Raw genomic sequence first — 11,922 nt, 5'->3', positions numbered from 1 at the left:
TATCCATTCATCAAATTAGCTGTATTTCGGTGTGATATATCACTTTATAGGCTGTTTATATTAAGTGTCTGTGTGGGAGCGGGGACTATAGGGACTGCTTATCTTGAGATCTATAGAGGACTGAGGACAGTGGACTACACTGACTAGAGTAAAGGTACAGGCTACATGAAACTGAATGTGTAGTATTTTTATTCAGTAAACAAAGTTGTGTTCTTTGTAATTGTGATATTTTTTTGTCTGTTGTCAAGATAAAACCATAACAACATTATCAGTAATGTATGGATATCTATTATATTTGCCTCTATAATTCATAACATTCTTTTTTTTTGATCTACATTGTTGTCACTATGTAAACCCTGTTGTATTGAATATATTCATTGATATCTAAACATGCAGTTTTACACTGCAAGAACACTGATGTTTTTGGCATAAGGACAATATGTTCCTTGCTTTGTAGGTTTGACAGGCTACACAGATTGGCTGGGCCATGATCAGCAAGTCATCAAGCACTCGTCTGTTCTTGGTGGTTGTGCCTCGCATTGCCCCAAATATGGCCACAGACACAGAGGGAGGACAGCGAGATGAAATGTAAACAATAACATATATAGCTACCTGTTTGTCCAATCCTAGTTTGATACTGAACTTTATTGGATGTCATGCCATGTTTTTATTGGCTGTATTGTAAATATTGTTTGTTGTTTCCAGAGATGAAACCCCTCCTGGTCCAGGACGTGCCTGTTCAATGTGAACAACAGTAACAACAATGAGGAGTGAGCTCAGTCCAGATATACTGTGTGTGTGTAGTGTGTGTAGTAGTAGGTAGTAGTAGTAGTAGCAGTTTTATTACATTACCTGTAGACTGTACTTGGCAGCTAAAAGCTGGAATTAGATACACAGCACATACAAGCAAACACAAGGCTAGTATCAGGAAGTCAGGATGGGAGAGCTGAAGCAGCTAACCTCGGATTACACCGAGCATCGACAGCGAATGCAAGTTTTGCACACCAGAATTACATTAATTTCCAATGGAACGCATGCGTTTGCCTTGCAGCATTGGGCGCTGCAGAGGCAGTTGCAGTGCTGTTGTGTGGTGCGTCACTGATTTGATCTAACGCGCAAGCGCTAAACTGTAAGTGCAGACTGCTTCGACAGAAATGGTAGCAGAAGGTGAATGTTGAACTTTGTTGCACACATATCCAGATGCATACATTTTGTGCAATGACGCTGTAGGTGTGATCGAGTTATTTTGTAAAAGTCAATGGCCTGAGTGGTGGGAGTGCAGCACTTCAACCAGAGGGATAAAGCATGACGGGCCACAGCCAGGAGGGAATCGTGGGACAGGATCAGATAGATCCGGAGTCGCTTAGCAGCGCACTTCACCATCCCCGTCGTCCACACAGCCGTGCGTGAGCGTGAGCGCCGCTTGACTTTGACAGCTACTCATTTTACATTTACATTTTTAGTCATTTAGCAGGACGCTCTTATCCAGAGCGACTTACAGCTAGCACATACACATATTTTATCGAACCCACAACCCTGGCGTTGTAAACGCCTATGCTCTACCAACTGAGCTACATCCCTTGGCCGAGCCATTCCCTCCCAACCCTGGACGACGCTGGGCCAATTGTGCGCCGCCCCAATGGGTCTCCCGGTCGCGGCCATGGGCGACCAGAGCCTCCGGATTCGAACCAGGATCTCTAGTGGCACAGCTAGGCACTGCGATGTAGCGCCTTAGACCACTGCGCCACTCGGGTACTCCTCCACTACCAACAAGTAGCACCCACTCGGGTGATGTCCCCGGCAGCCGCCCGAAAGCTCACCGCCCATCAGTAGCCCAGAGTAGGCTATTACAGTCCCAAGCCTCTGCCATCACCGCAAGCCATCTCAACTGTCCTTCCGCTTCAGACTTCTCCTCAACCAAGCCTGTCATTTTAAAACAAAAATACGGCTACTTAGTCAGTTAGCTAGCTAGTAGCTACCTAGGAAAATGTCCACAATGGCACGATGTGGGCCTAATGCAGGCAAAAAATATTGGCCCCACTTAGGCTACCCACATTGGGCTTATGCACCTGTGCCCAGGCCCAGTGTGGGCAGTCCATTTCTGGTGGGGGCAGCCTCACTTTACCTGGAAATAATCCCATCTTTTTCTCAGAAAACATTAGAACGATGTGGGCCCAATGCGTGGTTAAAACATTGGACCCATGTAGGCTGACTACATTGGACCGATGCGCTGCTTATCGGGCTCCACATTGATCCCGCTAGGCAGGTGGCCCCAAGGGAAACTCTCACTTGCCAGAAATAAGTCCACCCCTTTGGATCTCCCGCCAGTTAGACATTGTTTAAATAATTTACAGAGAGACAGCAGCCCAGGTTGCTAGACATTATGGCTGGACATGGCAACTCTCAGTGGGAGTGGGGATGGCCAGTGCGGCACCACTGGTTTGGTGCGAGGAGCAGGCACGGGCCGCACTGGCTGTGGACATGCACCACTGGTCTGAGTGCGAGGAGGCAGGCGGGCCGCACGCGATCGACACACGCACCACTGGTTTGGTGCGAGGGAGCAGGAACGCCATATTGGACTGGGAGACACGCGGCCACCGGTTTGGTGCGAGGAGCAGGCACGGGCCATACCGATGGTGGACAGCGCACCACGCGGTCTGGTGCGGGGAGCAGGCACTGGGCCGCACCGGGACTGGAAGCACGCACCACTGGTTTGGTGCGAGGAGCAGGCACGGGCCGTATCGGACCGGAGACAAGCACCACTGGTCTGGTGCGAGGGAGCAGGCACAACCCGGCCCTGGCTGGACGCTCACTTTAGCTCCGGGCAAGTGCGGGATGCGGCCTGTGAATGCACACTGGAGACACAGTGCGTATCACAGCATAACAGGGTGTCTGAACGGGCCCCGCTAAAACGAGTGCGGGAGTTGGCTCTCCTGAAACCCGACTCCGCCAGCCTCTGCTCTAAGGACCGAGCTCTCTGCTGCTGTAGGGTTAACTCCCTCTCAGCTCCTCCTGTTGCCTGGCCAGCTCCTCTCCTCAGTGCATCCACTGGACCCCTTCTCCCTGTGGGCCTCCTGCAACGCCTCCCTGAAGGGAGATCTCCTGCTCCCTCTTAGCATATCAGCCCCCGTAATGTGGTGGTCTCTTCTGGAGTGCTGAGCTGCAGGTCTTGGAGGGCCTCTATCATAAGCGGCCTCCTCCTTCTCCACAGTCAGCCCTTTCAGGGCCTCCTGCTGCTTCGCCAACCACCCCGTGTGCCCCCCCAAATAATTTTCTTGGGGCTGCCTCTCGGGCTTCCTTCGTCAGCCGGTGAACTTGAGTCGCCGCTTATCCTCCCCTCGCTGCTCTTCTGCTCCCATGAGAGGCGTATCCATTCCTGCCTGGATCTCCTCCCCATGTCCAGGATCCCTTACCGCTCCAAAATATCTTCCCATGTCCAGGATGTCTGCTCTTCCTGGCACACGCTGCTTGGTCCGTTGGTGGTGGGGATCTTCTGTCACGCCGGTTGATAGACGGATCAGACTAAGGCGCAGCGTGTATGCGTACATATTCCGTTATTAACGGAATACAGAATCAAAAAAACTAAATACAAACGAACGTGACGCCCAACAGGTTAACACAAACCCAAGCCAAAACAGAAACAAGATCCCACAAACGAAGTGTAGGGTAAATGGTGCCTAAGTGTGATTCCTAATCAGAGACAACGATCGACAGCTGCCTCTGGATTGGGAAACCACACCCGCCAACATAGAAATACAAAATTCTAGAATCACACCCTGACCAAACCAACTAGAGAAAACAGGGCTCTCAAGGTCAGGGCGTGACAGTGTGTGTGTGTGTGTGTGTGTGTCATAAGATGTGTCTTTTTACCCCAGGGAGGAGAAGAAAAATAAGAAAAGGGAGAAGAAAGAGAAGAAAGAGAAGAAAGAGAAAAAGAGTAAAAACCTAATTTACATTGTCCATCATTTCCATGTAATGCTGCATAGATAGATAGAAGAGAGGATACATGTCACAAAAGCTTCGAAACATTTATTTGTTTTCTCAGGAAAAAGAAAGAAAAGAAGAAGCAAAAAGAGCAGGAGGAGAAAGAAAAGGAGGAGAAAGAAAAGGAGGAGAAAGAAAAGGCGGAGAAAGAAAAAAAGGAAAAAGAGGAAAAGGAGAAAAAGGAGAAAGAGATGAAGGAGGGGTGTGTATGATAGTAACATCTCACCCGGAGCGATATATCATCATATTGATATTGTATATGATCTGATTAAATGTAATATTACGTGATAATATAATAATGAAGTATAATATATTAAGAGTAAGTATTACATTGACTTCTCCATCCTCCTTTCCCTGCAGGCTCAAAGAGGCGTTTGTCATCAACCCAGCGGGAATGTTGTACTACAACTGGTTGTTGATCATCACAATACCAGTCATGTACAATTGGACCATGATAATAGCCAGGTAAAAATTAACTGTTTAAAAATATATAGTTTGTTTAAAATATATAATTAGTTAGGTGGCATGGATTTGATTCTGAGGTTATAAAATAACCAAGTTTCCCTTTTTATATATAAACGAAGTGTCATACTAAAATTGCTTTTCCAGTAAATTCTTCTTTTGTCTAACTTCATATTATCTCTTACTCACCTGCAAGTAAATTCCCACTGAAGTATCTGAGTGCATTTCCTTTTAAAGACGGTCACAATGCACATAATGGGTGTAAGAGATGCTTGTATTAAAGCATGATTGAGCATCTAACAGTTATGCTCTGCTCTGTCTCCTGTGTGTCAGGGGCCTGCTTTGAGGAGCTGCAGGATAATCACTTAGTCACTTCTGGTTGAATCTGGACTACACCTCTGATGTCCTCTACCTGGCTGACATGGCCTTCAGGGACCGGGACAGGTGTGTGTGTGTGTGTGTGTGTGTGTGTGTGTGTGTGTGTGTGCGTGTGTTTTATTTCCCTTTCATTTAATGTTTATGTCCGCTCATTCAAATTGATACATCACATGTCGCAGTTCTATTATTACGCGTGGATGTTTTGATTATTTCTTATAATATAATTTCTCAGGCTACCTGGAGCAAGGCCTGCTGGTCAAAGACAAGAAGCTGCGTGCAGGAGCGTTACATCAGCAGCCTCCAGTCAAGCTGACGCTGTCTCCATGCTGCCCACCGATGTGTTTTACATCTTCCTGGGAATCAACGACCCCGAGATCCGCCTCAACAAACTCCTCCGAATCACGCGTATGATGGAGTTCTTCACCCGCACCGAGACCAAGACCAACTACACCAACCTCTTCCGCATCTCCATCCTGGTCATGTACATCATCATCATCATCCACTGGAACGCCTGCCTCTACTACTCCCTAAGGGTGAGTTTTCAGCTAGCTGGTAGCATTTATTGTGATGTCGATATCGCTTATCATATGCATTTCTTAGACCCGTTTTGTCCTATACCCAGGACCACATTGGAAATAATACTTGTTTAACGCTTTCATTTATAATTCTCTAGGATGTCTTTGTACTTTTATGTTGTACATTTATTATACAAAAATCAATTAATCCAGTCCATCGGCTTGCGCTCTGACCCCTGGGTCTACCCGGACCTGAATGACCCGGAAGAGCCAGAGTTCGCGAACTGGGGGGGAAGTACTCCTTCAGCCTCTACTGGTCCACAGCGACGCTGACCACCATCGACGAGACGCCGCACCGGAGCTGGACTCAGAGTTCTCTTCCATGTGCTAGACTTCCTGGGTGGGTGTGCTTATCTTCGCCACCCTGGTGGGCAACATCGGCTCCATGATCTCCAACATCAGTGGCCGCGCTGGTCGAGTTTCAGGCACGCATCGACAACATCAAGCAAGTACATGCAGGTGCGTGTGTGGGGTTCGGAAAGGCTACAGACTGTCTGGAGCCACCAAAGTACTGAGGATTTGTTGACGCAAAATGTTGGTGCGCTATTACACTTCATAGAAATTATGTTAGCGCCATTGTGGGGTTGGGGTTGGAGGGGCAAGCGGTGCATCACATACAGTAGGTAGTTGTCTTACATATCATGAATATGAGAGTCAATTTCTCCCTATAACACCTCTACAGAAGTGGAAGGTGGACAAGGAACTGAGCTGCGCGCCCATCACGTGGTTCGACTACCTGTGGACCAACGACAAGTGCTCAGGACGAAAGGGAGACACTGCGCCACTCCCGACAAGCTCAGGCCGAAATCGCTATTAACGTCCACCTAGATATCTAAGAAGGTCCGCATTTGTGAGCGGGTGGTGATTGAGCTGGTGCTCAAGCTGCAGCCCCAGGCTTTCGGCCCCGGCGACTACATCTGTAAGAAGGGCGACATCGGCCGTGAGATGTATATTGTCAAAGAGGGCAAGCTGGCGGTGGTGGCTGACGATGGCGCCACCAGTTCTGCGTACTGGGAGATGGGCAGCTACTTTGGGGAGATCAGTATCCTAGCGATAAAGGGTCCTAAGGCAGGGGAACCGAGGACAGCCAACATCCGCAGCATTGGCTACTCAGATCTCTTCTGCCTGTCCAAGGATGTACCTGATGGAGTCGTTGACCGAGTACCCGGAAGCCAAGGGCATGCTTGGAGGAGAAAGGTCAACCAAATCCAGCCGAAGGACGGCCTGCTGGAACTGGACCCTTCCCAAAATTATCCCAAACCACAGAAATCGAGAGAAGGTGGGATCTTTTAAAACTTGCTTTAAAAATGCATTACCTTTACAGAACTGCCTTTTTGTAGCGTTAGCTGTGTTCCTTGTTTTTAGTATTTTAATGCACAAACTGTAGTGACTTTAAGATTGTTGTACAATGGAAAGTGCATTCTAAAATGTGATGTTTTATTATAATTATTTTTTATTTAAGGTGAACCGCATGTACAGCAACCTGGAGCTGAATGCAGACCAAGCTGGAAGAAGCTGCTGGGAGACTACAGCACCAGACAGAGGGCTCCCGAGGGAACGACGCTGAGATAGAGCGGCTGACTGGAGAGGATGTGGCAGAGGAGGACCCCAGATGAGGAGGAGAAGGAGGGAAGGGGAGGAGGAGAAAAAGGAAGGGGGAGGCAGAAGAGAAAAAGGAGGAGAAGAAAGAGGAAGAGGAGAAGAGGTAGACAAGGAGGTTTTGAGAAGAAAAAACATTTTGACCCCCAGATAAATATTTTTTTGCATAAAGCCTAAAGATATTATATTAAAATCTTCAAATATTTCATGACTTTTTTCAATCAATGTTTTCTTAATAAATCTATATCATTGGTTAGTGTTTCTGTATCAAAATGGACTTTCAAATTTCAAGTATTTTGAGGTCATTTTGACCCCAGCCATAAACAGCTAATTCCACTTATATTAAATTGATTAATAGGACCTTTCTTGGAAACTAGGTTTATCCGGAGACATAATAACAAGTTATCAATACCACCAGAGGCTGGAGGGGGACCTGTATCAGTGATTTTGACCAGATAGACAGATAATCTGCAGAGATATAGCTCCCCATGTACTCACCTAAGAATGTACTTTTCTATACCACGTATCATATGACTGTGTACAAAACCAAAATTATCATATGGTATACTAAGTCTTCCAATGGTATACATACTTTTTCCCAACCTACACTGTGTAATGTTTAAATTATTCAATATAGACAAGAAAATACAATAATTTGTATGTTATTAGTTTAAGCACACTGTGTTTTTCTATTGTTGTGACTTTTATGACCAATTTATGCAAAAAAATCTGGGTAATTCCAAAGGGTTCACATACTTTTTCTTTGCCAGTGTATAATATTGATAGAACTGCAATACAGAACTCGAATATGCTCTGAATCTACACAGAGAGCTGTATTGATGTGTATTTCTGAAAACGAAGTTATTCTAGGGCAAATCTAAAAATGTATTTATTTGAATCCAGGTTTCTTTGGAGCACATAATATTAAGTTATAATATCCTCAGAGGGTGGGAGTGGGATCTGATGGAGTGGTCGATTGATAGACAGATCACCTGCACAGATGGAGCATCTTATGTACTCACTATAGTTATAATTAGGTATGTTCAAAATTACTTAGACATATGCTTAGTTGCAGTCAATGGCCTAAATACTTGCTAGAACTGTAATATAATAACTATCTACTCTCTGAATGTACGGATAGTGCTGCAATGGTGCGTATTCATAAAATAAATACCAGAATTCCTATTACCCTCAATATTCTATATGTGCAACTTGTTGTGGTATTTTGGTTGCTATAACATTTGGTTTAAAGTGACTTTGAGGGGATTTGGGCATGCTTTTGAAGCATCCTGCCATAGAACCCTACTACTCCCATTGTTTCACTAGCAATAAAGAAAACTAAGATATATATATTTGGTCATTGTCTTGGAGGGATTAATCATTTTTTTGCATTTTGGTGTACCGCCCCTTTAAATGGCAGTCGATTTTACCACATAAATATGATGAAAATGTGTATTTACATCACAATTCTAAAAACTAAATGATACTACAATCAAAATGATGGTAAATCTATTTTTTTTTGTATTTACGTGGGATTGAGGTTTTTAGAAATGTTTGTAAATGAATTACAAATAAAAACCTGAAATGTTACATTTACATAAGTATTCAGACAATTTACTCAGTACTTTATTGAAGCACTTTGGCAGACGATTACAGCATTGAGTCTTCTTGGGTATGACGCTACAAGGCTTGGCACACCTGTATTTGGGGAGTTTCTCCCATTCTTCTCTGAAGCGATGGAGCCAGGTTTCCTCCAGACGTGACACTTTGGCATTCAGGCCAAAGAGTTCAATTTTGGTTTCACCAGACCAGAGAATCTTGTTTCCATGGTCTGAGAGTCTTAAGGTCCTTTGGCAAACTCCAAGTGGGCTGTCATGTGCCTTTTACTGAGGAGTGGCTTCCCCGTTGGCTACTCTACCACAAAGGCCTGATTGGTGGAGTGCTGCAGAGATGGTGTGCCCTTTGGAAGTTTCTCCGATCTCCACAGAGGAACTCTAGAGCTCTGTCAGAGTGACCAGATTTTTTTAAGGTATTGGGACCAAACAGATGCATATCTGGGAGATGCAGATGCACATCTGTCTTTTCTTTTGTGTCCAAATTATATTTTTTGTTAACAAGAAAATACATTTAAACAAGGTTTCAACCCTATCTATCTCCAATGGATTGGACGCCAGTGTCATTATCCTTCATTCTTTTCAGCTCAATGCTGCAATAGGAAGACCTGACCTGCTCCTATCTCTGTAAATAGTCAGTTGATCGAATGCATTATGCAGACCTCCTTTTTAGTATTTTTCCCTTTCAAGCTCAACATTATCATTCATATGATCCCAAAGAAAAAATAGTTCATATGGGAGGCCACCTTTAGGATTGGAGTGGATGTGGTTCCTGGAAGACCCATATATGCCCCACTGAAAAGAGCAGGGTCATGTTCTGTAATGCACACCATAGCAAAAGTTTTTAAAACAAAAATGAAAATGAGCGCTTTTTTATTAAGTCCAGGTAGTCCCTCCCCTATTTCAGTCCACTTTCTTTTGTTTGGTGCCTGATGAACACAACCCTGATGCTTGACTACCTCTTTAGTATAGGACCAACGCTATCATAGATACTGTATGTAGGCCTACAACTGGGCTATACAGCATACATGCCCACATACAGTACACACAATATAGAAAGAGGTAATTAGCTGGCTCTGTTCTAGCCTATTTTTCAGCCCTTATTCTCATCAAGCTAAACTACTTTTTCTCAGCCCTATGATGCAAAGAACCCAAACCATTTATATCATTTTGTTTGTTGGTTAGTTAGCAAAAAAATGTTTTGTTCACATACTCCTGAGTGGCGCAGTGCATCGCAGTGCTAACTGTGCCACTAGAGATCCTGGTTCGAATCCAGTCTCTGTCGCAGCCGGCCGCGACCGGGAGACTCATGGGCGGCGCACAATTGGCCCAGCGTTGTCCAGGGTAGGGGAGGGAATGGCCGGCAGGGATGTAGCTCAGTTGATAGAGCATGGCGTTTGCAATGCCAGGGTTATGGGTTCGATTCCCACGGGGGGCCAGTATAAAAAAATATGTATTCACTAACTGTAAGTCGCTCTGGATAAGAGCGTCTGCTAAATGACTAAAATGTAAATGTAATACTCCTTGTGGAAAGGAACTGTAGCCTTTGTGTTGGTAATAGAGAAATGCCCCTGTAGACCAGCATCTATCTAACCCATGGTGAGTGAATCATGGCTTTTCTAGAGTGTGGATAGGATAAATGGTATATACAAGGTGATTTCCCAAAGGAGACCTAATCGCGTTCTCCTACAGTATGGATATGATTGGGTTTTGAGAGGGTGTGTTGGGTCTAGAGCAGTACCACAATATTGGCAATTTCCATTGAGGTAATACAGTATTTAACACCACGTATCCAATATCCCTTGAGGAATATCTGTGAGAAAACCATAGTTAACACACACCACTTCACAATATGGCCTTGGGTGTGTTATCTGTCTTAAATGTATTGAATGAATATAACATGACTGTAGCATTTGGGAAGTGAACTTGTACTGAAAATCTGACCTTTGCAGTGGGGTGCAAGACCTGTAGTTTTGATGGTATCTCAAGACCAGTTAAGCCTTGTTCACACTGCAGGCCTTAATGCTCAAATCAGTTTTGTTTTTCAAAAACGTTTTGGAATACTGACTGTCCAAACAGCAAGTTACAAGTGACCAAATCGGATTTGTGTGTGTTCAGACAGCAGTCATTTGCTGACATGGCTACGCTAGTTGTCATAGTAACAACGGGTTTGTGTGCAGTGGTGTAGGCTGATTGGTGGTGGTGCTCATGCTTCCTATCACACAGAAGTTATGTAGCAAGCTAAGGTGACAACAATGCCTGCCAACGTTTCCCAGTTGCTTTGTATGTTCAAAATCATAGTGTGAAAACATTTTTAAAGCCTCAAAGTATAAGATGATACAACTTTCAAAACAAGCCCTTTTTGGACAGCCACAGCAGTCAACTAGCTATCTAGGTAGCTGTTTAGCTCCTAGCATTCACTTATTTGTTTGTAAACAATTAACAAGTTAGTTTAGCTACCACATGTTCTTATCAAAACTGTCAACAGAGTAACTAGGAAGAAACAAGATATGCTAAAAACCACTTGAGGGCAAATAAATCAGATTTGACTGTTCAGACACAAGTCATGTGGCCAGGAATCAGATTTGTATCTGATTTCAAACCACCTATGAAGGTGGTTTGAAATGTGGCTTGAAATATCGGATTTTATGTGCTGTTCAGACCATAGGAAAAATAACAGATTTTAATCAGATTATTGTATATACGCAAATACAGCATGGCTTTTTCCAAGGGACCTGGTCCTTTGTGGACTACACATTGACCCTGAAGGCATGGGTTCAAACCCGACTGCACCACTGCAGCAAAGTAAGTGGATAATAGATCAGGAGGATTTAAGCAATTATCCTCCTAACTCCCCTCCACTTTGGCGATATCCATTTTGGGCAGTCAGTGCGTAACGAACAAGACAGAGAGGGAGAAAACTCTTCGCCTCATCAGAACCCCGAGTGACAGCCAGGAAATCTCTGCCAATGCCGCTGTCACTTGCATTTACCAGAGCGTTTCAGAAAGGAGGGAAGTTCCCGGCGCGCTGCTCGGCATAAGCCCTTGCTCACAGGTCGTCATGGCGATAAACCTTCCACCCAGCTAGTCCCGGGCAGCGCAGATGCGCTGCTTTACTAAAGGCTATGATTGGTTTTCCTCTTACAAATCATGTAGCTCATGGGTCAAATCATTACCATCGAACTGTTCCCCAGCAATTACTTTGGATACTGTTCAAAAAGGCATTTGAGCCAGCGAAACATTGATTGTGTAATCATTCAATTCATGTGAGCGTCACTCCTGGTATGCTGAATGTTAGATTGTAATTATGG

General features: G+C 44.7%; 1 pseudogene; it reads left to right on the top strand.

The window, feature by feature from the left end:
* The first annotated feature begins 728 nt into the window (after positions 1-728).
* On the top strand, positions 729-6,692 carry LOC123486427 (annotated as a pseudogene).
* Positions 6,693-11,922: the final 5,230 nt, after the last annotated feature.

The sequence above is a fragment of the Coregonus clupeaformis genome, unplaced genomic scaffold (genome assembly GCF_020615455.1).
Source record: "Coregonus clupeaformis isolate EN_2021a unplaced genomic scaffold, ASM2061545v1 scaf1209, whole genome shotgun sequence".
NCBI classification, from domain to species: Eukaryota; Metazoa; Chordata; class Actinopteri; order Salmoniformes; family Salmonidae; genus Coregonus; species Coregonus clupeaformis.
Note: the sequence above shows the minus strand (reverse complement) of the source record. Positions and strands in the feature narration are given on the sequence as shown.